The sequence below is a fragment of the Ailuropoda melanoleuca genome, chromosome 6 (genome assembly GCF_002007445.2).
Source record: "Ailuropoda melanoleuca isolate Jingjing chromosome 6, ASM200744v2, whole genome shotgun sequence".
Classification (NCBI taxonomy): domain Eukaryota; kingdom Metazoa; phylum Chordata; class Mammalia; order Carnivora; family Ursidae; genus Ailuropoda; species Ailuropoda melanoleuca.
In genome coordinates, this window is record NC_048223.1 from 19,250,136 (window position 1) to 19,275,463 (window position 25,328).

The following is a 25,328-nucleotide window of genomic DNA, read 5'->3' on the forward strand; positions in this document are numbered from 1 at the left end:
CCAAGGTATATGTGAAAGTATATTTGTTGTATGAAGATATGACGATTATAACTGAAAGGATAAAACATATTTTTTATAATAATATTTTTTATTATATTATGTTAGTCACCATACAGTACATCCCCAGTTTTTGATGTAAAATTCCATGATTCATTACTTGCGTATAACACCCAGTGCACCATGCAATACGTATTTTTTAAGAGTTTTCCCAGTTTAATGGAAAACTTTAAAATATTTAGATAAATGCACATGGGCCTTCGATTCTTGCTTTCCCCCTAAATCACATAGTGGTGGGGACAGGCTCTTCTCCTTTGGTCTTTGTTTGTATTTTTCTGATTACTAGTGGAGTTTGAGCCACTTTCCTAAGTTTATTGGGTATTTGAGATCCCTTTTGTGACTGTGATCGAGACCTTTGCACGTTTTCCTGTGGGCTCTCTGCCTTTTTCTTACTGGGTTCTAGGCTTCTCTGTGCATTCTGAATTACCAGCCCTTTCTGGGCTGGGTGTCTTGCACATATTCTCTCCCACTCTGTGGCTTGGATTGTTCCTTCCACAGGGCCTCTCCATTGCTGTACAGACTTTGTCCCCAAGGAAGCCTCGGCGTGGGCCACCTTAGCCACCCAGGCTGTTCCCCTGCCCTGGCTGTCCTCTCCATGATTCCTCTCCCACCCGCCCTGCTTGCTTCTCTACTCCCTTTAAACTGTCCAGTGTGAGGGAGTAATTCTGGCCAAGAGGAGTGCTGGTCACCACACCTCTGTGGAAGAGTCTTGAATACTCTTAGGGGTCAGGGAAGGCCTGGGAGCAAGGAAGCAGTCCGTGGTGTGTTAGATCAGATCATGGATGGAAAGGTTTAGTATGCAGCCCAGCCCCAGGTCTTGTTGGGACCTTTGTCAACACTTTCTCCACAAAAATGTGTGAAAGAAATCACTGACAATTGTGTTGCTATAAAGATAGCTTTACTAATTTATATATTGAAACATGTTCCTTGACCTTGAAGTTCAGTTTTTTCCTTCTGATTTCAAAAGAGATTAAAACATTTTTGTGGGCCCCTAAACGTATCGTGAGCCCTGGCCCTGTGCCTGCCGTGCTGACCGCGGAAGGCGGCCCTGCCTGGCACAGTCTGTGGGAGGGGCAGGGGCAGGCCACCTATAGAAAGGGTGGGCTAGTCTAGTTCCTGTGTTTGAGCTGGGAGCCCACAGCTCTCACACCGTGATGAGGGGGCCAGAACCCCGCCTGCAGTCAGACTGTGGGGTAGCTGTGCTCCCCACGGCTCCCCCTGGACACAGCTTTATCTCCTATCTCGGTTGTGTCACCGCACCTGGGCAGCACAGGTCAACGTTATCAAGGGTGGCTGTGTGTCCTGCCTGGGGTCCATTGTCACCCCAGCATTCTCTCTCTGGGAAGAGATTGCTAGTAAATATCCACTCCCAGGAAAAGGTACGCTTTTGTTGTGGTGTTAGTGATGGTTAATGGTTGTTAACGTTGACCTGAAAGACTCTGTGAACTCTTTCCCTCTTTGCTTTGGCTGTCAGGAAGCTCACAGATGGCATCTCTCTAGGACCTGCATGGCAGGCATTTCTGTGGAGTACACTTACACCCAACTTTGTTCTATTTACTACCTTGTTTCTTCATTTCTCTCAGCTATGTTTTTGTGACTCCAGAAACGTATTATAAGAACATACATAATAGATTACAACTATTTTACTTTCTTATTTTTATTTTTTTTCATAATAATATTTTTATTATATTATGTTATTCACCATATAGTACATCCCTGGCTTTTGATGTAAAGTTCAATGATTCATTAGTTGCGCACAACACCCAGTGCACCATGCAATACGTGCCCTCCTTACTACCCATCACCAGCCTATCCCATTCCCCCACCTCCCTCCCCTCTTGAAGCCCTCAGTTTGTTTCTCAGAGTCCATAGTCTCTCAGGGTTCTTTCCCCCTTCTGATTACCTCCCCTTTCTTTATCCCTTTCTTCCCCTACCGATCTTCCTAGTTCTTATGTTCCATAGATGAGAGAAATCATATGATAATTGTCTTTCTCTGCTTGACTTATTTCACTTAGCATTATCTCCTCCAGTGCCGTCCATGTTGCAGCAAATGTTGAGAATTCGTTCTTTCTGATAGCTGAGTAATATTCCATTGTATATATGGACCACAGCTTCTTAATCCAGTCATCTGTTGAAGGGCATCTCGGCTCCTTCCATGATTTGGCTATTGTGGACAATGCAGCTATGAACATTGGGGTGCATATGGCCCTTCTCNACTGCGCCACCCAGGCGCCCCTCAATTTTTAACTTTTTAAGGGGCCTCCACACTGTTTTCCAGAGTGGCTGTACCAACTATTTTAGAAAATACTTTTTAATTTTTAAAAGTAACATATTCTAAATTACAGAAGCCTTTGAAAACAAAGGACAAAGGCAAAACCCAGAACCCCGCAGACCAAATAGCTGAGAGTGTTTTCATATGGTTCCTTCTATAGTTTTTTCTAGGTATATTATTGCAGTCATACCATGTAAAAACACTTGGAATTTTTCCAGTTCAATTGCCCACATCATTGCATGTTTTAAACCGAATGTAAGCATTTTAGTGTACCAATGTGTTGCGCTCTGTCTATGCCCCTGTCATTTTTCTCACCCCGATTCTTACCCACCATGGACCACTCTGTGAGGGATATGGACACACCCCTGTGGGTACGTCGCTTCTGTGTGAGTCCATGACCCAACAGGTAGGAGAGTTTGGGAGGAATTTCCTTCTGGTATTTACTCGATTTTCTGATGGAGGGACCTGGGGAGCTGCCTCAGCTCCCTTGCCAGGCGAGGCATGGCGCGAGTGAAGAGATGAGTGGTTAAAATAAACTACCAAACAAATAAATAATGTCCCACCTCCAGGCCGGGACCCTCGGAGTCCTTGGCTTCTCCCATTCCGACAACAAGTCATCGCTCAAATACCACTTCTGCCATCTCTCCTCACGTGATGAAGAATTCCACGGTATTGCAGGTCTGTTTCCGGCTTCCGGGTTGTTGCCCTTACCCTGCCTTCCACCTGTGCATCTTCCTCTCCCTGGGCCCCTCACAATCCGCTCTCATCCTTTAAACCCCTGCTCTGGCATCACTAACCCCCATGGGCCTTTCCCCGGGGAGGAACGTGAACCCCCCACGGGCTTCTGCAGTCCTCAGCTGCAGGCCTCTCCTGGGCTGTCAGGCTGTGGGTTTCCAGGCCTCCCTGTAGGAGACGATGGAGAAGAGTGGCCAAGAGTCTGACTACCTGGACTCGAACCTTGGCTCTGCCTCCTCATGTGGAAGCAGTTAACTGGACTCGAACCTTGGCTCTGCCTCCTCATGTGGAAAACCAGGCAGTTAACTGGACCTTCTCGATGTGATGTGGAGACAGGGCGTTAACACTTCAAGGGCTTAGCACAGTCCCTGGCCCTGGTATGCCCTCAGCCACAGTTAGCTTAAAAATGGAACTGTCTGGAAAACCAGAGTACAAATTTGATGATAATTTGATTTTTAGTTTGTCTTTCTTTTTCCTCTAAATATTATTTTTAAAAAATTATTTATTTATTTGACAGAGAGAGCAAGCACAGGCAGGGGGAGTGGCAGAGGGAGAGGGAGAAGCAGGCTCCCCTCTGAGCAAGGAGCCCAATCGGGACTCCGTTCCAGGACCTTGGGATCATGACCTGAGCCAAAGGCAGGCACTTAACTGACTGAGCCACCCAGGCGCCCCCTAAATATTCTTAACATGAACATAAAATTGATTTTTTATGACTCAGTGAATTCCTTATGAGTCGATTCCTGAGGAGGAAGCCCACAGTGCGTGGTTCTGGCCGGACCCAGCTGGATGCGGGAGATGTGGGAGGGCTAAGGCCTGGGAAGAGAGCGGAGTGCGTTCTGCCTCCAGGGAGGGGGCCTTTAGAAATTCTCTGATCAGACGCCCCCCATCTCTGGCACCTCTCACACTCCAGAGAAACCAGTGAGAACCTCCCAGCAGCAGCATTTGGGGGGAATGTAGCTGTGAGCGCTGCTGCCATGTTCCCAAGGGGCCAAAGGTGGGGGGATCGTGAAGCAACACGTACGCCTGGAGTCAGAGAGGACAAATTCAAACCCCATCTCTGTCCTTCCATCCTGTGTGACCATGGGCAAGTTGCTTTACCTCTCTGAGCTTCAGTGCCTTCATCTGCAATCACGGTTCCTCCCTCACAGGGGTTCCGTGACAGGGACAAGCAAGTTAGAAAAGTGTCCAGCATGTGAAAGGTTGATTATAAATGTTACTTCCCTTCCCAGTGAGCTTGAGAAGAAAGTGTAAGTATTGTTTTTTCGTTGTTGTTCTTCTATTTTAAACAATAATAACGGCAATGATAATATGCGTTTCCCATTGTATATGGCATCTATTCTGGTTTTGGCACCTCCTCCTGCAAGAAGTCTTCCCTGATGCTTCCAGACAGACAAGGCACCCCTGTGCATCTGTGGTAGGCAGTTGTGCCATTCATCCAACTTTCCAGCTCTTCTTCCAGGCGCGTGGTAGGTCTCCAGCACCCCACCTCCCTGAGGTTGGGCATGCCACGTGATTCCCTTTGGCCGACTGGCCGATGTACATGGAAGTGATGTGTGTCCTCTCTGGATGCAAGTTTTAAGAACCAGTCCGTGATTTGCTCTTCTCTCCTTCCAGGCAACGGGCAATGGGGGAGGCTCCGCCAGCCTGGTTTCCAAGTGGGGAGCATAAGGGACAGAGCCCCGCTGTTTAACGCCTCACACAGTTTTGTTGCTGCAGCGTAACCCTGCCCCACCTGACTGAGCCAGCAGCTCTGTAAATAACATGTCCCGTAGGCCCGAGCAGCTCATTCACTTCGACCCCCAGCACCTGGCCCAGTACTGGCCATCCTGGGTACTCAGGAAAAAAAGCCCATTTCACTCATTCCTGTTTCCTTTGGTCTGCAACTCAGTGGCTTGGACCTGGAAGTGCAGAGGGCGCAGGGGGGTCACTCTTCCCCTCCTTCACCTGCCCCCACTCCATTTCAGTCAACCCATTTCAATGATCATAGTAACCTGTGACCTTCCGGTTCCTCCTCCAGATGTTTCTTCTGACAGGTGGTTGAGTCTATCTCTCTGGCTTCTCCATGCACATGACCTTATTGCTTATTTTATTTTTTAACATGACAGACTCATGGATAAAAACATCAGCTAATGATCAATATGTATATTATATAGTAACTCATTAATCCTCAAATTGCTTAAGCTCTTTGTCCTTCAATTTTCTCATCGGTAAAATGGGGGAGAGAATAGCTGTTTCCTATATTCATTCTTCATTTCTTCCTTTCCAATAGACCTTCCACCACCACCACCATCACCAAGTTTTAGAGGCACACATGCCTTCCTGGGATAATGAGTACATTTTCCAGGCTTCTTTGAGGCATGTGACTTAAGTTCTGGACAATGGGATACAAGCAGAAATGTCATATGTAACTTCTGGGAGTGCCCCAAGGGAGCCAGTATACCCTTCTCAGCTATTCCTTTTCCCTGCTGGCTGAACTATGGATGTGATGGCTGGTTCTTGGGCAGTCATCTTGTGCTAGGAGGAAGACCCTAGATATTGAGGATGGCAGAACAAAAGAATACCATCAAGACATGTATGAGCCTAGGGCTGCTTCTCTTTGAACATCATTTACCTGGCAGAGAAGTTAATCCCTATCTCATTGGAGCGTCCGATGCTTGATCAGCAGCATTGGTATCACCTGGGAGTTTGTTAGAAATGCAGAATTTCGCTCCCCACCCCAGACTTGCTGAATCAAAGACTGCATTTTAACAAGGTCCCCAGGTGATTTGTGTGCAAGATAAAGTGAGAAGCACTCACGTTCGAGCTATGATTATTTGAGATGGGCCCGTGACTCGTAGCTGAGCTCAGTCCCAGCTAGACCAACCCCCACTGCACTGGTGGGAAGGTTAAGCAAGTTCGTGAAGGAAAGGCACCTAGTACAGGGCTCTGCCCAGCATGGGAGCTAGAGTTATGGAGTTGAGTTGCCTTGGGGTGTGGGTTCTGTGATACAGCTTAGGCTATGGCACCCTTGCCATCTGTCCCTACAAGCCCAAGGACAACCCCTGACTCTGTGAAATCTTGGACGCAGAGCAGAGAGAACCCAGTATTTGTTGAATAACAACTTATTTTGCATAACCCATTGATTTGGGACCAGGGGAAAGGAGGGGTCCTGCCTCACAGCCTGACCCCAAATAATGCAGGCCTAGGGGGCTGAAGGGAGAGGAGGTTTCAGAATGTTGTTGCCAAAGCCCTTGGGGGGGTTAGCATTAGGGGGCACAAGGGACCCCTTCATACTGTGCTCTTGCATGAGAACAGCCGTGTCCTGCCCTTTCAAGCCAGCACCCTGGCTGCAGAGGGAAAAGCCTTCTGGATGGTGACTGGTTCTGCGGCTGTACTTATCCTCAATTTTCCAGCCGGTCAAGCTTCATTCTGTCCTGTTACGTGACTGACGGAGCTCTCCGCAGTGCCCCTCATTATGGTCTGAAGGACACAGTGGCCTACTTTTCGTGGGGATGCAGGGCGCCTGCTAATGCAGGACTGCAGCCGGCCGTGGGGTGTTGCTGGGGAGGGATGGAGTCTCTCTGGTACAGGACCTGATGGGGGTGGTCCTGAGGCAAGGGGTCCTGAAGACATCCTTGGGCTCAGCCTATGCCCAGAGAGCCCTGGAACGGAAGAGGGCAAAGCTGGTGTGTCTGGCTGGGCCTGTGTTTCTCTAGCCTGTTGTCCCCCTTCTCCTCTGCCGGCAGGACCTTCCCAGACCCAGCAGCCTTGAGTGGGTTTAGGTGGGCACGGCTGCCGGGAGGTCCATCCCATCCCCCGTTCCTGCACACAAAATCCCATAGCAATGAAGAGGTCTTAGGAGCTAGATCACCTGGGACATTCAAACCCCCCCCCCCAAACCCTGCCCGTACCATTTACCAGCTGAAAAATGGGGATCATGGGGATGTTGTGAGATTCAAATGAGGCGCAGTCCTCACTCTGAGCCATCCATCGATCCTAGTTGCTGGTATTGACATTCTTGAGCCTGTCGGGTCACCGCTCCCCTCGTCCGGCCCCGCACTGTCCACCAGGAGGACAGATACGTCCTCGGGCCCCGGGAGTGGGAGGCTCGGCGCAGGTAGCGTGCAAAGCAGGAGCGTTCTGTCCTGCTCAGAGTAAGTCATCAGGAACCCCTTCTCCCGTGAAATCCCCTTAATTCCTTACACTTACAAACAAAAGGGGATTCTGTTCCCCAAGAGCCACTGATCCCTTAATTAGTTCTCCTTGTTTCATATTAAGGTGACTTGGGACTGAATTGCACACTCTCAAGTGACAGTTCAGCATCAGGGAAGTGATTTGCAGAGTCTAGGTCCCTAGAGCCTGCCGCCAGGCCTTCTTGCACCAGCGCTCGGCTCTAATCTCTTTTTTATTATTATTTTCTGCTTAAATCCATTGTTGCCGCCTCGGTGCCTCTGACATTTAGCAGCTAAATGTCTTGCTGGAAGGCACCATCCTGTCTTTGAAAGCCGGAATTCTTTTGGCGGGATTTTGCCCAGAGATAGAGAGGGAGAGGCCTGGGTGGTGGGGTGGGAGTCGCCAGACCCTGGGGTGGAGCCCATTCCCCTGGGCAGAGGGGCCCTGTGGCGCCCCTGGGGACAGGGGGAGGAAGTTCGGGGCGGCCTGTCAGAACCATTCTCCCCTCTGAGCCGGGTCCTGGCTCCTCTGGGGCCCTGCATGGTTTGGGTTACCCAGAAGCTGACTCTAAGACAAGGATTCAAGCGCAAGCGGTTTATTTAGGGTGATCCCGGGAAGCGGCGTGGAGATGGACACGGCGGACGGGAAGGGGCAGGGCCCCGCGCAGTGCTGGCGCGCCACCAGGCTGGGGTGCTGACCGCTCTGCTCTCCAGCAAGGGCCCGGGCTGCTTAGGGGGCGGAATTCCCCAGCTTGTCAGCTTGCCCTGTGCATTCCTGCAGGACAGAAGCCCTCAGACGGAACATTTGGGGGTGGGGGAGGGGAGTGGGGGGTTGCTATGTGCAGCCTTCTGCTGGTAGAGGTGGATGTCCCTGTGCTCGGAGCCGAATCCGATCGGGGAGCGTGTCTAACACCACCGCCCCCCCGCCAAACCCCTGCAGCTTGATGGGCTCCTGACTGGGCACGCGACCCCAGTTGGGCAGCAGTGAGGCCCAGGATTTGGCTGGTTTGGGGGTGGGGGATCCATTGGTGTGTGGGCGGACTTGCTGAGCTGGAGGGGGCCGCCTGGCCATTTTGTCACTGGGTGGGAAGAGACCGCTGTCCAGTGAAGCCAACACGAGGAACGCAGACCCGAGAGATCCTGATGGCATTGCTTGAACCCCTCATTTTAAAAAAGATTTATAATAGAAAAAACTAAAACATACATAGCATTACATTTGCCATTTCAACCATTTTTAAGTGTACCGCGCTGTGGCCTTAAGTACGTTCACACTGTTGTGAGGCTTTTTTTTTTTTTTTAAAGGTTTTTGAATGTTCATTCTTAGTAAGGGCCCAACAACTATAATCTGTTTTGGGGGGCAGTTGGTGCATGTGTCTGCACGGTTGGTCAGCAGACAGGAAGAGTGCCCTTTGGGGAGGGGTTGGGAGTAGGCACGGGACCACAGGCCTGCTGGACCGTGTGGTGGCAGCGGGGCGCCCGGCTGCCCCGCCAGCAGCCAGTGTGGCCGCGTTGGCCTGCATCCGTGACTTGGAGAAACACTTAATCCCAGGCTTGAGGGAAGTGCTCTGTGCTGCTGGTGGAATGTCTCTTTCATCAGGGGCCAGCATGTGTTCTAACCCTGAAATAGCTCCCTGGTCTGAACCCATGTGGCTCCGGGTTTATTTATACCCGTCACGTTGAGGAGCGTCCCTTTCCCCAGGCTTCCTCGGGGGAGCAGCTGTGGACAGACAGACACACAGGACAAGTCAGGCCACGGTTGAGACCGTGATCCCAAGTCATCTCTCTGTCTTCTCTGCCTTTACTGGGCCGTACCACAGGGACAGCTGGGGTGCTGAGAGGTGGCAGGACCCAGCTCCGGGGTCTCAGAGTTTCTCCTGCCTCCTCGGAGTGGGGGTGGTTTCTGAGTTGTGCCCCTGGAGACCCAGCCTGTGGCCGCTGTGAACAGCTGGTAGCTGTCCCTCCACGTGGCCTCGGCCATGTCACAGCGGAGACAGAGGCTGGAGACTGGGGGGGCCTCATTCTCCATTGCAGTGGGGGAGGGGTGTGTTCCCAGCCACGATTGTTCGCGAAGCCCTTTCTGAGAAAACATTCCAGGCTAGGATCTGGGCTTGGGTGAGAAGGTTATTAGACTCTTGAAGAGCCATCCACGTGTGATCTTCCAGGCAGGTGGGGGCTTGATGAAGGGCTGGAGGGGCCCCCAGGATTGGCGCTTTGCATAGCCCCCGAGGAGTTTTCTGCTTGTCTCCCGCAGATTTTAAGTCTTTCCCTCTTTCATGCTGTTTCTTCTTCTCTCCATCCCTGCATCTGCTTCTGAGGCTCGGTATGCTTCTCTGTGTGTCTCTGTGTCTGTGTCTCTGAGTGCCTCAGTATCTTGCTGACATCCTGGGTGTGTGTGTGAGTGTGTGTGTCCCTCTGTCACTCTTTCTCCCACTCTGTGTCTCTCTCGCTAGTATTTTCTCTTTCTTGGTCTGGCTCTCTCGATCTGTATATTCTGTTTATCTCTTTCTCTCTCTGTCTCTGCCTCTGTTTCTCACTCTCTCTCTGGTCTAATCTAGAAACCTTTGCATGGGGACTTGGGTGAGTCAGGACTGGCTGTGACTGGAAACCACAGGGAAACCAGTCAGGGCTGGTCTATCTGAAGGGGGAATGATCCGTTTACCTCCTGGAAAAGCCTGGGCATACATTCTGTGCAGCCCCTTCTGCCTTGCCTACCCCAAGGACCCTCGAGAGAACTTTGGTCCCAGTTGTCCCCACCATGCCGCCCCCCCATCCCCATCATGGGGCTGTTCTTGGGCTGTGCAAAGCAGCTCTAAACTCAGACTGGGTCAGACCTAACTGGGGAGAAAAGCAGCACAAGACAATCCAGTCTCAAGAGATGCTTATGATTTATGTGCAACCAATTAGTAAATAAAATACACAGAACATTTGAGTAGTTTCACTCGATCCCTAAATGTCTAGATGGTCACAAACGATCCGGAAGATCTTACTGGGAAAACGTCATATTTGGGGGTCACTTATACTTGAGCAAAGGTGGCCTTCACCTTTACCTGTGCATTTAGGGGATGTGGGGACTGACATGTCCACTGGGGAGCAGCCCCTGTGCCTCAGAGCCAAGGGGGCTGAGGACCAAGATCTGTCTCTGCCACACCTGATTCACACTGCCTACCACCGCCCACCCCCTGTTAGGCTAGACACGCAGACCTCTCCTGGCAGCCCAGAACTGCAGGGTCTAGCCTTGACACACCTGACTGAGTCTCCTTTCCTCTCCAGCCCTGCTCCTAGGTGGTCACAAAAATAGTGAACACATGGAGAGGGCTGGGACAGGTGACAGTGTGTCTGCAGGGCGAGATCGTGGGCAGTGTGTCGGGGCTGTTGGCATTTGGCAATGGCTTCATCCTGGAGGGGGCGACTGACCTGGCTTTAGGCTTAGATAAAGCAGGAGGGCCCTCCAGGCTAAAGCCCCAAAGCCCTGCAGTGGGAACAGGTGTGGAGTGTGTGCAGGAGGGAGCTGGGGGGAGCAGCCGCCTGTGGCCTGTGGAGATCAGACTGGGGGCATGGAAGGTGCTGAAGCAGCGGGTGACGTGAGCAAAACAGTATCTTACGTAGAAAGAGAAACCTGGCAGCTCCAGGATCGACGGGGCAGAGTGGGAGGCAAGACAGGCAGCTAGAAAACAGACTGTGATGTGAAGCCTTCATGAGGGGGAGCTGATCTAAGGAGATTCTGCCCATCCCCATTGACAATACTGGCTTGGCCGTGTGTGTGCCCGCGTGCATGCCTCTGTGTGTGCCTGCGTGCATGTGCATGTGCGTGCAGACCTCTCTGTGCCTGTGCGCATGCGTGTGTCTGTGCATGTGCGTGCAGGCCGCTGTGTGTGCCTGTGCGCATGTGTGTGTCTATGTGCGTGATGTCGTAGCACTCTTTCACTAAATTCCCATCTGTGGCTGGTCCCCTCCCCGCTCTGTCCCTCGTCGCAAACCCTTCACTCTGTGAGCCACAGAAAGGGTGGGCAAAGAAGACAGGGAGAGATTTTCTAAAGTGGGGGAGGGGAGGGGAGGAGGGTCAGGAAGCCTGGGCCTGATCTGCATTCTCTCCTCCCCCATGAAGGTGAGGGGTTTAGAGATTCCAGCAAATTCCCTGATGCCTATTCACGCATCGGCATTCTTCACACCAGCCCATCAGTGACTCGGTTGTCCACCAACAGGAGGATGGCTCCGCCGGATGTGATACGGCCCCATAGTGGAATAAAAAGGAAGCCCTGGGGAGACCTGCGGCGATGGGCCAGTCTCACAGATGGTATGTGGAGCGACAGAGGATGCGCCCCAAAAAGTACCCCCTGCAGGATCCATCGCTCTGACGGCCCAGAACGGGTGAAGGCGTTCCTGCTGATGGAAGGCATGTCGTGGGCTGTCAGTGTGGAGGTGAGGCACCTGGGAGGGCGGGAGAGCTTTCCGGGGACAGGCAAGTACTCTGTATCTTGCTGGGGCCGTTGTTACACGGTGCAAACACCTGTCAAAACTCACTGAGTTGAATCTTTAAGATCCACTGAACTATATTGAATTCGAATTCAGTTAAGAAAAAAAAGGCTGCTAAATATTTAAAAAGGAAAGCAAAGGGGAAAGGAGGGGAGCAGAAAGAGTAGTATGTGGCTCAGTTTCTCAAGGGTCCACTCAGGGTAAATGGAGGCATCCCCCAAACCTAAAAGCGGGCCTGACAAACACGATGCCCCATCACCGCTGTGGCTGTCCGGAGGGGGGGCGCGGACCAGGGAGCCGGGCTCCTTGGATTGTGCACCTTGGTGCCTCCCCGGCTCCCTAGCCCGGCGTGGTGTGGCCTGTGGACAGAGCCTCGCAGGCTTCAGGAGAAGCCGTCCTGATTTTGGGTTGGATCTCCCCGTTTTGAGCAAGCACTAACAGCCCACTGTTGACCAGAAGCCTTACTGCTAACGTCATCACCAAAGACAGATTCTCTATGCGGGGCACCTGGGTGGCTTAGTCGGTTGGGCATCTGACTCTGATTTCATCTCGGGTCATGCTCTCAGGGTCGTGGGATGGAAACTGGCATTGGGCTCCCTCTGAGATTTTCTCTCCCTCTGCGCCTCCCCCTGCTCACATGCTCTCTCTCCCTCCAAAGACAGATTTTGTATGTGTATTATGTACCGTATTCCTATAACAATATCTCACTTTTTCTTAATTTTTTTTCTATTTCTAGCCTATATGGTTTGTGAGTTTTTTCAAATCGTTGCAAATCTCCGAAACGTTTTCCCTGTACGTTCATTGAACAAAGCGCATCGCGGTGGCCCGGCCTCAGCTGCACATGATGCAGGGGCCTCCCAAACACCTCAGCTGTTGCCCTCTAACCACCTCGTCTTAAAAGGTTCATCCTGGGAGCGCTTCCGTAGACAACAGGGCTGCTGGGAGTTCCCGTGCCTTTGGGGCACACACACCGCAAACTCCTGACTCTTCCCGGGTCACGCATGCGGGCGAGCAGCTGCGGCTGAGTCGGGAAAGGGCCATCGTGGGCCAAGACGCGAGGAGTGAAGTGCTCCTAGAGGGAAAGGTCGGGCGGGAAAGACTTCTACGGGAGAACACGCTCTCTGAGATCAAACGTGTGTGTGTTTCCTCTGCTGTAGATTGGGAGTAGGGCCAAGGTTCAGGTTTGGCTGGAAGGCCAGCCCCCCAGGACACCCCTGTGAAGAGCGCCCCACGGGAGGCCTCCCTGGAAAACAACAGCCCTCCCCCCTATCAGGGATACCCCAATGTTATGCCACATCCAGGACCCTGAGCCCCCACCCACCCCAGGTCTGGGAGCTACTGGGCCCCCCTCCCTCTCTTCTCAGGCCCCTGGGTTCCCATGCTGGCTCCAGGAAGACGCCACGGTGGTGGCTCCCTCCCCACCCCTCAAGCTCCTTGCCTGTAAAATGGGTATCCCAGCAGCTGGGGGGCCTAAGTGAGGCCCTGTCTGCGAAGGCAGCAATGTGTGCTCGCAGCAGAGGGAGTCTTCTGGCAGCGCGAAACCAGAGCTGGGGCTGCTCACCCCACCGAGTGGGGTGGGGGCATGAAGAGGGCCTTTCCCCGCTGCCCACTGAGCACCGCCAGAGTCTTTCAGGGCTGCCCCCATCCCAGGCCGGCCCAATGGGGAGAGCCAACGTGCTAGAGGGAGCCAGTGTGGTTCATATCCTCTCGCTGCCTCTTACTTACTGTGAGACTCTGGGCAAGTTATTTAACCTTTCTGTGCTCAGTTTTTTCTTCTCTAAAATGGGATAAGAACACCACCTACCTCACAGGGAAGTTGCATGGTTAATATATGTAAAGCACTCCCCGTCCTAGCCCATTAAATCTTGTTAAGCAGGCCTTTCCCTGCTGGAAAAATAATTTAAGGCCAATCATAGAAGATGTTAATAAAAGACACGTTCCTACAAGTGGAAAAAAAAATTGAGCATTCTTGAGTCCGTGCAGGTTAATAATGTAGAGATTTCACCCTCAAAGAGAATGTGGGTGCAAATCCCAGCTCAACCATATTCCACCTGTGGCCAACTGGAGTATTGTTCTAGCCTTCCCTCCTGCAGTCCCTCCCTCATCCCACTGGGGGCCGCTCCCCCTCCCACTGGGTCAGGTGACTTGTTTCGGCAATGGCGCAAGTCGGGGTCTGAGCTGTGTGTGCACAGTGGGGCTTACTCTCTTGCAGGGCTGCCCTCGCCATGGGAAAAATGTGTCCTCACCTGCTTGTCTAGGGACAATGACCTTTTAGAGAACCTTTCAGAAATGATCTCCTTTAATTCCTACCACTATCCTAGGAGAGGGTCTTGTCATCCCATTTTGCTGATGAGGAAACTGAGGTCTCACTTGGGTCCCAGGATTTTTACTCGAATCACATCCCTAGTTGGTGGCTCCAGATGTCACCCCTCTGGACTCAGGGCAGAGCTTGGGATTTGAGCTTCCTCTGAGCAAGCGTTTCTCCAGGATCAGATTCTCCGTTGAAAAACCCCGTCCCCTCCGGTAGGCATGAGTACGTTCCAGAGCGGCAAAGAGGGTGGCAGCATTTTCCTGCTCAGGCAGACAGAGGCATTGAACAGGTTCTTGCCGAAAGAAAACTTTTGCCCCAATGAATCTAATTAAGTGGTTGGTGTCTAGAGGGATGAGCCTCTTCTGACTGTCACCGGGAGGTTAAGACGTTGACAGGTGTTGGAAGATAATTTCTTGAGAAGAGGCCGAAGCCTTTAGATGCTGCCTCCAGGAGACCTCAGGTCTACAGAGATGAGAGACTGTGCTTGTCTGCTGGTGGGGATGGAGAGAGGGGGTGTGGACAGGAATCCTGGGGTCGGGGAGTATCCAGGGGCCCTGAGTCAGATTCCTCACCAGCCAGCTTGTCCCCGAGTGTCCCAGAGTCCAGTGAAACTCACAGCCTTTGATGTTGGCAATGAGGACAGAGGGGACACTGAGATGGGAAGTGGCTGAGGAGAGCGATTTCACTGCCACGACCAATTGGCCCCGTTCACACCCACACCCAGGAGGGTTGGGAGTTGAAACCACTTCAAGGGAAGGTTCACACGTGAAAGTTGTTTCTTCCCAAGACCCTGACGTGCTACAGACCTTCATCCCATTCCTTTCTCATTATGACCCCTGCAGGTATGACTGCCATTCCCATTCACTGATGGAGAAACCAAGGCTCAGTGAGATTAAGTGACTTGACCAAGGTCACTATCACATCCGGGTGTGCGTGTGACTTCAGAGCCATGCTCTTTGGGACGAGTTGGCTTCAGTTCCTGTCTCTGCCCTGCCTGTAGGCATAAAGCATATGTGGGACTCCTGGCCTGGCTTCTGTTGGGATGTGTTCACTAAAATTAAAACATGATACTTTATTTATTTGGCATTAGAGGATGTGGTATTCAAGTCTGTTTGCTAGAGCTCACTCGAAGCGTTTCGATTTCTGTAATGGTCAATGAGTTGAGGTGAAAATCGCTCTCAAATGCATGCCATCTGTTGTTGAGGTGCATACGAAGCAGAGTTCAGCCTTTTCCAGAGGATTCTGGTAACTGCCATGAAGCGTGCTCAGCTGCAGTGATACAGACGCCCTCTGGCTCGCTGACAGCAATTGGATTATTCATCCTGCCCAGAACGGCTGCATTTTCAGCCTTATGGGCGGCTTTTCCAGTCTCACCCCCACTGTCACACTGTCCGCTGTAACTCCGGCTGCTGTCAGAAGCCGTCTCCGTGCCTTCCACACCGCTGTGGACAGGAGACAACATGGCCAGGCCTTTAGGTGGGTGTGAAATATGCATTAAAAAACGTGAGGCCATGGCTGACGGCCTTCTACCGGGACTTTGTGACATTTACAAATTACTATCACTCCTCCGTGTCTTGTCTGCGTTCTTCCCAGCTCTCAGTTCTGTTATCGTCTGTGTCGCTACATACGTGATGTCCAGATGAGTGAAGATTTGCACGTGACAGTGGAGTAATATTAACGAACATCTATGGCTGGAGGCGAGCAGGAAAAGTACAGTCCATGTGTCAAAGGCCTTTTAAGAGCCTGTACAGATTAGCAACTTTATTTGTAACAGCCGCAAACTACCCCCAGCCCGAACGTCCTTCAGTGGATGAGCGGGTAACCAAACCGTGGTACATCCACACCGAGGAATTCTTACGCAGCAACAAAGGGAGCGAACGATTGATACACCTAGCATGGCTCACAAGAGCGTTAGGGCTGAGGGGACAAGCCAGTCGGTGAGAGGGCTCACGTACCGATTCACTATATAGAACACTCTCAAGTGACAAGATGATTGCAATGGAGCACAGGCCACCAGGGGTTCGGGTGACAGGGAGGCCACAGCTGTAGAGGGAGTGCTGACTGCGGCAGAGGCTCTGTGAGTCTGTTCGTGGGACAGCATTTCATAGAAACACACACACACAACACACAGAGTGCATGTGAAAATGGGTGAAGTCTGAGTAAGATCTGCAGTGTACTTGATAGTAACATACCAAGGTCAATTTCCTGGTCATAAGGATTGTTCTGAGTGGGAAGATGCTCTCAGAGGAGGAACCTGGGTGAAGGGGGATGGGAACTCTCTGCACACTATTCTGGGATTTTTTTTTTTTAAAGATTTTATTTATTTTATTTGACAGAGACAGCGAGAGAGGAAACACAAGGGGAGTGTGAGAGGGAGAAGCAGGCTTCCCGCTGAGCAGGGAGCCCAATGCGGGGCTCAATCCCAAGACCCTGGGATCATGACCTGAGCCGAAGGCAGACACTTAATGTCTGAGTCACCCAGGCGCCCCTGGAATTTTTTTTTTTTTTTTTTTTTTAGAGCGCAAGAGAGCACACAAGCACGGGGAGCAGCAGGCAGAGGGAGAAGCAGGTAGCATGGTGTGGGACTCGATCCAAGAACCCTGGGATTATGACCTGAACTCAAGACAGATGCTTAAGACTGAGCCACCTAGGCATCCCCATTTTGGCAATTTCTATGTGAGTCTAATATTATTTCAAAATAAAGAGGTAAATCATTTTCTTTTTTCTTTTTTCTTATTTTTTTTTATACCCTGTGTAAGAGGGGCACCTGGGTGGCTCAGTGAGTTAAGCATCTGTCTCTTGATTTTTGGCTCAGGTCATGACCTCAGGGTCATGATATTGAGCCCTGCATGAGGCCTTCACTGAGTGTGGTGCCTGCTTAAGATGTTCCCTCTCCCCCGGCCCCCTGCCCCCCCCAAAAAAAAGCCTATACAAGAGAGCCAGTAGAAACCTTGTGTTACCAATTATCTCTCCCATCTTTCCACCCAACTATGACCTTTCCATTTACCTATAATGTTGAAATATGAAGTCACTTTTTTAATTGTTAGTCACCAAACAGTACATCATTAGTTTTTGATGTAGTGTTCCATGATTCATTATTTGCGTGTAACGCCCGGTGCTCATTACAACACGTGCCCTCCTTAATACCCATCATTGGGTGATCCCATCCCCCCAACCCCCTCCCCTCTGAAACCCTCAGATTGTTTCCTGGAGTCCATAGTCTCTCATGGTTCGTCTCCCCCTCTGACATCCCCCCCTTCCATTTTCCCTTCCTTCCCCTAATGTCCTCCGTGCTATTGCTTATGTTCCACATATGAGTGCAACCATATGATAATTGTCTTTCTCTGCTTGACTTTTTTCGCTTAGCGTAATCCCCTCCAGTTCCATCCATGTCGATGCAAATAGTGGGTATTCATCCTTTCTGATGGCTGAGTAATATTCCATTGTATATATGGACCACATCTTCTTTATTCATTTGTCTGTTGAAGGGCATCTCGGCTCCTTCCACAATTGGCTATTGTGGACATTGCTGCTATGAACATTGGGGTGCATGTGCCCCTTCTTTTCACTGTATCTGTATCTTTGGGGTAAATACCCAGTAGTGCAATTGCTGGATCATAGGGTAGCTCTATTTTTAACTTTCTGAGGAAACTCCACACTGTTTTCCAAAGTGGCTGTAGCAACTTGGATTCCCACCAACAGGGTAAGAGCGTTCCCCTTTCTCCACATCCTCTCCAACATTTGTTGTTTCTTGTCTTTTTCCATTTTTTGCCATTCTAACTGGTGTAAGGTGGTATCTCAATGTGGTTTTGAATTTAATTTCCCTGATGGCTAATGATGTTGAACGTTTTTTTCATGTGTTTGCTAGCCATTCATATGTCTTCGTTGGAAAAGTGTCTGTTATATCTTCTGCACATTTTTTGACTTGATTATTTGTTTTTTGGGTGTTGAGTTTGAGAAGTTTTTTTATAGATCTTGGATACCAGCCCTTTATCTGTAGGGTGATTTGCAAATATCTTCTCCCATTCCGTGGGTTGCCTCTTAGTTTTGTTGACTGTTTCCTTGGCTGTGCAGAAGCATTTTATCTTAATGAAGTTCCAAAAGTTCATTTTTGCTTTTGTTTCTCTTGTCTTTGGAAGGGACGTGTCATGAAAGAATGTGGGGCTAATGTCGAAAGGTTACTGCCTATGTTGTCCTCTAGGATTTTCATGGATTCCTGTCTCACACTGAGGTCTTTCATCCATTTAGAGTTTACCTTTGTGTACAGTGTAAGAGAACGGTCAAGTTTCACTCTTCTGTATATAGCTGTCCAGTTTTCCCAGCACCATTTATTGAAGAGACTGTCTTTTTTTCCACTGGATATTTTTTCCTGATTTGTTGAAGATTAGTTGACCATAGAATTGAGAGTCCATTTCTGGAGTCTGTATTCTGTTCCATTGGTCTATGTGCCTGTTTTCATGCCAGTACCATGTCGTCTTGGTGATCACAGCTTTGTAATACAGCATGAAATCAGGCAACAGAATGCCTCCAGCTTTGTTTTTCTTTTTCAACATTTCCTTGGTGATTCAGGGTCTTTTCTGGTTCCATACAAATTTTAGAATTGTTTCTTCCAGCTCTTTGAAAAAATGTCATTGGTATTTTGATAGGGATGGCTTTGAAAGTATAGATTGCTCTGGGCAGCATAGACATTTTAACGATGTTTATTCTTCTAATCCATGAGCATGGAATGTTTTTCCATCTTTTTATGTCGTCTTCAATTTCTTTCATAAGTGTTCTGTAATTTCTAGAGTATAGATCCTTTACCTCTTTGGTTAGGTTTATTCCTAGGTATCTTATGGTTTTTGATGCTATTGTAAATGGAATCAATTCCCTAATTTCTCTTTCTACAGTTACATTGTTAGTGTATAGGAAAGCAACTGATTTCTGTGCATTGATTTTTGTATCCTGCCATATTACTGAATTGCTTTGAGTTCTAGTAATTTGGGGGTGGAGTCTTTTGGATTTTCCACATAAAGTATCACCTCATCTACAAAGAGAGAGAGAGTTTGACTTCTTCTTTGCCAATTTGAATACCTTTTATTTCTTTTTTTTTGTCTGATTGCTGATGCTAGGACTTCTAGTACTATGTTGAACAATAGTGGTGAGAGTGGGCATCCTTGTGTTCCTGATCCTTGTGTTCCTGTGAGAATGATATTCACTGTGGGCTTTTCATAGATAGTTTTTATTGAGGAATGTTCCCTCTATCCCTACACTCTGAAGAGTGTAATCAGGAAAGGATGCTGTATTTTGTCAAATGCTTTTTCTGCATCAATTGAGAGGATCATATGGTTCTTGTCTCTTTCTTTCATTAATGTGTTGTATCACAGTGATTGATTTGCAAATGTTGAACCATCCTTGCATCCCAGGAATAAATCCCACCTGGGTGATGGATAATCTTGTTGAGAATTTTGGCATCCATATTCATCAGGGATATTGGTCTGTAATTCTCCTTTTTGGTGGGGTCTTTGCCTGGTTTTGGGATCAAGGTAGTGCCTCATAGAATGAGTTTGGAAGTTTTTCTTCTATTTTTTGAAACAGCTTCAGGAGAATAGGTATTATTTCTTCTTTAAATGTTTGGTAGAATTCTCCTGGGAATCCATCAGGCCCTGGACTCTTGTTTTTTTTGGGGAGGTTTTTGATTACTGCTTCAATTTTGTTACTGGTTACAATTCAGATTGTCAATTTCTTCCTGTTTCAGTCTTGGTAGTTTATAGGTTTCCAGGAAGGCATCCATTTCTTTCAGGTTGCTTAATTTATTGGTGTATAGTTGCTGATAATAATTTCTAATAATTGTTTCTATTTCCTTGGTGTTAGTCGTGAACTCTCCCCTTTCATAATTTTATTAATTTGGGTCCTTTCTCTTTTCTTTCTGATAAGTCTGGCCAGAGGTTTATTGATCTTATTAATTCTTTCAAAGAACCAGCTTCTAGTTTCGTTGATCTGCTCTACTGTTTTTTCTGGTTTCTATTTCATTGATCTCTACTCTAATCTTTATTATTTTTCTTCTGCTGGGTTTAGGTTTCACTTGATCTTCTTTCTCCAGTTCCTTTAGATGTAAGGTTAGCTTGTGCATTCAGGGTTTTTCTACTTTTTTGAGTGAGGCTTGGATGGCTATGTATTTCCCCCTTAGGACCACCTTTGCTGTATCACATAGGTTTTGGACTGATGTGTTTTCATTCTCACTGGTTTCCATGAATTGTTTAAGTTCTTCTTTAATTTCCTGGTTGACCCAAACATTCTTAAGCAGGATGTTCTTTAGCTTCCAAGTGTTTGAATTCCATCTACATTTTTTCTTGTGATTGAATTCCAGTTTCAAAGCATTCTGGTCTGAGAATATGCAGGGGATTATCTTAATCTTTTGGTATTGGTTGAGACCTGATTTGTGACCCAGTATGTGGTCTATTCTGGAGAAAGTTCTGTGTGCGTTCGAGAAGAATGAGTATTCTGTTGTTTTTATGGTGGAATGTTCTATATAAATCTGTGAAGTCCATCTGGTCCAATGTGTCATTCAAAGCTATCGTTTCTTTGTTGATCTTCTGCTTAGATGATGTGTCTATTGCTTGAGCGGAGTGTTGAGGTCTCCTACTATTAAAGTATTATCATCAGTATGTCTTTTTATTTTGGTTAACAGTTGGCTGCTCCCATGTTGAGGACATAGATCTTTACAACTGCTAGCTCTTGTTGGATAGACCCTTTAAGAATGATGTAGTGTCCCTCTGTATCTCTTACTACAGTCTTTAGCTTAAAATCTAATTTGTCTGATATGAGAATTGCTACCCCAGTTTTCTTTTGAGGTCTGTTGGCATGAAAAATGGTTTTCCATGCCTCAGTTCCTCACTTTTGGTCTGGATGTATCTTTAGGTTCAAAATGAATCTCTTGTAGACAGCATATGGATGGGTCATGTCTTTTTATCCAATCTGCAACTCTGTGCCATTTCATGGGAGCATTTAGGCTGTTCATGTTGAGAATGATTATTGAAAGATATGATTTTAGTGCCATCATGTTGCCTGTGAGGTTCCTTGTTTCTATAGATCATCTCTGTAAATTTCTGGTCTCTATTACTCTTGGGGTCTTTTTACTTTTATAGAACCCCCCACCCCCTTAATATTTCTTGCAGGGCTGGCTTGGTGGTCACATATTCTTTCAGTTTCTGCTGGTCCTGGAAGCTCCTTGTCTCTCCATCCATTCTGAATAACAGCCTTGCTGGATACAGTATCCTTGCCTGCATGTTCTTCTCATTTAATACCCTGAATATGTCTTGCCAGCTCTTTCTGGCTTGCCAGGTCTCTGGAAGGTCTGACGTTATTCTGATGTTCTCCCTCTGTATGTAAGAAATCTCTTCCCCCTAGCTGCTCTCAGGATTGCTTCCTTGGTTCTAAGATGTCCAAGTTTTACTATTATATGCCAGGGTATTGGTCTGTTCTCATTCATCTTGGGAGGGGTCCTCTCTGCCTCTTGGACACGAATGCTTGTTTCCTTCCCCAGATTAGGGAAATTCTCAGCTGTAATTTGCTCAATTATATCTTCTAGACTGATCTCTCTCTCTCTCTCTCTCTCTTTCTCTCTTTCTCTCTCTCTCCCCCCCTCTCCCTCCCTCCCTCCTTCACTCTCTCAGGGATTCCAATAATTCTGACATTGGAATGTTTCATAGTGATCTTTTGGGCTTTAAGCTGTTTTTCTCAGGCCTCCTTGGTTTCCTTCTTTTCTATCTTCTAGCTCACTAATTCATTCTTCTGCCTCATTTACTCTGGCAGGCAGAGTATACGGTTTAGATTGCATTTCATTCATAGCATTTTTAAGTTCGGCCTGATTAGATTTCATTTTTGCCCTTAAAGATTCTAATTGTCACTAATATTTTTCTCAAGCCTAGATATTGACTTCATAATTGTTACTCTGAAGTCTATCTGACATCTTGCTTATGTCCATATCTATTAGGTCTGTGGCACAGGCCCTAGTCTCTGATTCTTTTCGTTGTTGGGGGTTCTTCCTCTTAGTCATTCTGCTGGGGGGTAGTTGAGGGAATGTACAGAGTCCAAAGTATTAACCATGACCCAAGCAAGATGTACCTGTTTTATAGGGACCCTAAGGTTGTCATCTGCTTGTTCTTCCAGCCTGTCTTCTGGGGGAGGGGCCTGCTGCAGTGTTACTCAGGCAACGCTGCTTGGGCAGTGTTGCCCTGCCCGCTCTGTGTGTGGGTGGGCTCAGTGAAAACCGATTTTGGGGGGGGGGGCTTTTGTTCTTTGGCGGGTTTCCCTGGTGACTTTCTTCATCTCTTCTGAGAGAGCAGAAGTGACCGCCCCCAAACCTCTGTCCCAGGGCAGAGAAATCACAGTCTGCTCTTCACTGAGCTCTCCAGGACACACAGTCTCTGTTTCGGTCTGCGCTGCTAAAACTACAGCCTCCCCATTTGTGTACCTCATAGCAACTCTCCCAGAGGTTGATCCCAGGGCCGGGCACATCTCTGCCCTTTGTGCTTTTAAAACTGCAAGCCACTCCTGGTTCATGTGTGCACAGCCACAGCTCCTGGATCCTGTCTGGGGGCTGCCCTAAAGTCCTTTCCCTGCTGCTACCAGTCTGCAAGTCTGTGTCCTGTCCCCAGCATGGGATGCTTTTGCATTCCGGTGTTATATCACCTTCCCAGTGCCAGCTTATGGAGGTTCCCTCCCCCTTCTGTTTATCTTTCAATATCTGTCGGCAGGATCATGGCTCTGCCCTTCATACCTTGAGACCACTGGAGATTTTCTGCTTGTAGAGATCCAGATATATAGTCTTACGTCTCAGGGTGATTTCATGGGTGTTCAGAATGGTTTGGTAGATATTCAGCTAAATTCAAGGGACCGGTTGAAATAGGGTCCTTATTCCTCTGCCATCTTCCCTCCTCTCCAAAATCACTTTTTCTAAGTTCTTCTTTCTGGTTTATTATTATAATTATAACCATAATTATTATTCATCATGACTTTTTCTGAGCTCTTTCATTTACCCAAACTAATGACCCAGATTTGTTGTAACATCTATGAGACCAGAGGAGGCTGGGGTAGAGAGGGGGCTGGCAAGAATGGTGACATTAGACTGTCACCTCCAGAAGGACATATCTGTTTTTTTTCCCCCACTACTGCTTCCCTAGTGCCTAGAATAGTATTTGAAATGCTCAATAAATATTTGTTGAATACGTGTATGCAGGTCCAGAGGTATGTGTCCATATGACTGTAGGATACGGATGTGTCCTTTTCTTGGGTACTCACAACTATATTCGACTATTTGGAGATGGAATACAGCTTTATTGAGAGAGAAGAGGGAAAAGGAGGGAGGGGGGACAAGGCGGGGGGGAGGGGAGAGGAGGGTATTTACTGAACATAGTGCAGAACGTTCTCTCAGGTCTCTTCCCAGGCAACTCACTGACTGGCTGTAACCATTCTCTGATGTCTGTCACTATAGACTCATTTTTGTCTTTTCTTGAGCTTTATTGAAACAGAATCCACGTAGGTATTCCTCCTTGTTTGGTTTTTGTAGCTCACCCTTCTGTCTGTGAGATTCATCCGTGTTGTGTGCAGCACAAGCTCATTCCTTTGTACGCTGAGCAGCTTCCCGTTGTACGGCTGTTCATTTGCTTGTCCATTCACCTGCCGATGGATGGGAGTCGTTTCTGGCTTGGGGCTATAATGAACAAGGCTGCTGTGAGTGTTCATGTGTAAGTCTTTTTGTGAGACGTGTATTTCATTTTGCTTGAGTAAATACCTAGGAGTAGGATTGTTAATAGGTATGTTTGATTTTATTAGAAGCTGCTGAACTATTTTTCAAAGTCATCGCACCATTTTATACTCCCATTAGAAATTAAGAGTTCTAGTTCCTCCACGTCTTTGCCCTCCGATCAGAAGCAGCCTGTCACTGCAGAAAGACTGCAGACTCCCCCACTGATGGGCTGATTCCCTCCCCCCCTTCCTTCTCCGTCTGCAGCCATTTGTGCAATGCCCAGATCCCATGCCCTGGAGGGATAGTGAGCAGCGCCTACACCCGGAGCTCTGGGAGTCCCCACTCTAGACCCTCCAGGTGATTTCTGTCCAGTTACTGCCTCTCATTTCATCAATAAGGAGACAAGACTGGCCCAAGGTCATCCAATGAGAAGCAGGGTCAGGGCAGAAACTCTGATTCTTATTTCCAGCTCATGCTCCTTCCTGACACCAGAAAGGTCTCTCTAGAGACCTTTCCTTTCCTTCTTTTATCCCAGCCTCTCTGCCTTTGCTTGTGCTGTTCTCCTGCTGCACTGCCAATCTCCGTAGTTTCCCATCTGACACAGCCTGGCTGTTCTGAGGTGATTCCTTAAATCTGAGCTTTAAACCTCAGCTTTGAACCACAGACCTTCTAGAAGCCTTCACCTCCAACAAACAACCCCAGGGTGAGAAGATCCCAGAGAGGCCTCAGAGTCCTCAGACCTTGCTGGGGTGGGGGGGGCCCTCGCCGAGGGCCTGCCCCAACAAGGAACTCCCCCCACTCCCCCCCTGCTCAGCACCTCACCTCCGCACATGCTGCTGCTCCCGCTGTCTGGAACACCTCCCCCTAAAACCGCCTGGTCACCTCCCAAGTTCCAGCACAACACTTTACTTCCTTGGGCAAGGCCACCTGCTACCCCTTCTTCCTGGTTTAGGGCACATCCCTCCTCTACTCCTGAGTCTGCCTTTTCCAGAGTCACAAGTTGTCATACTTGGACTTGTGAGGAGATATACATGGGGGTGGCAAGTTCCCCGAGGTCAGTCCCTTGGCTGGGCTGGGTATGTGGCCCTGAGGATACACCACAGTCCACCAGATGGGTTCCTAGCAAAGGGCTCATGTGGCCTGTCACGTCCACGTAGAAGGGCAGTGAAGTTTACACCTTAGAAAATAAATGTGGTTTTGTGGCCTGTCCTCATGAACAGGGGTTGGGCGTGGACAGGCCAGTGTCTACTGGGCATTCACCATGAGTCATGCCCTTTCCTAACTTTAACTCACCTGCTCCTCACATATGTTCTGAGAGGCAGGCAATGTATCCCACTCCCAGGTAAGAAAATGGAGGTCCAAGGTTGTGCAAGTTGCTCTAGGGCACACAGCTTTTGTGGGGCAGAGGCCCTTCTTGAACCCAGATCCATTGTCTGCACAGTCCCATATTCCTGCCCTCACACACCTTTTCTATGGAGAGGCTCCTTGCTTTGGGTTCACAATGGGACAGTTGCACAAGGTATGGTGCATGGACCAAAATTAGTCGGAAATTTTGCAACCAGATCTATACAGGAAAATCTAGGTCACTCATTGAAGGCA

The 25,328-nt window shown here is 48.8% G+C and overlaps 1 protein-coding gene across 1 annotated transcript in view; it reads left to right on the top strand.

The window, feature by feature from the left end:
* The first annotated feature begins 11,404 nt into the window (after window positions 1-11,404).
* LOC109489013 overlaps window positions 11,405-25,328 on the top strand; it is a 31,213-nt gene continuing 17,289 nt past the window's right edge. Inside the window, exon 1 of the mRNA XM_034662033.1 lies at window positions 11,405-11,634. The gene's annotated coding sequence lies outside the window, so the exon portion shown is untranslated. The remainder of the gene's footprint in view (window positions 11,635-25,328) is intronic.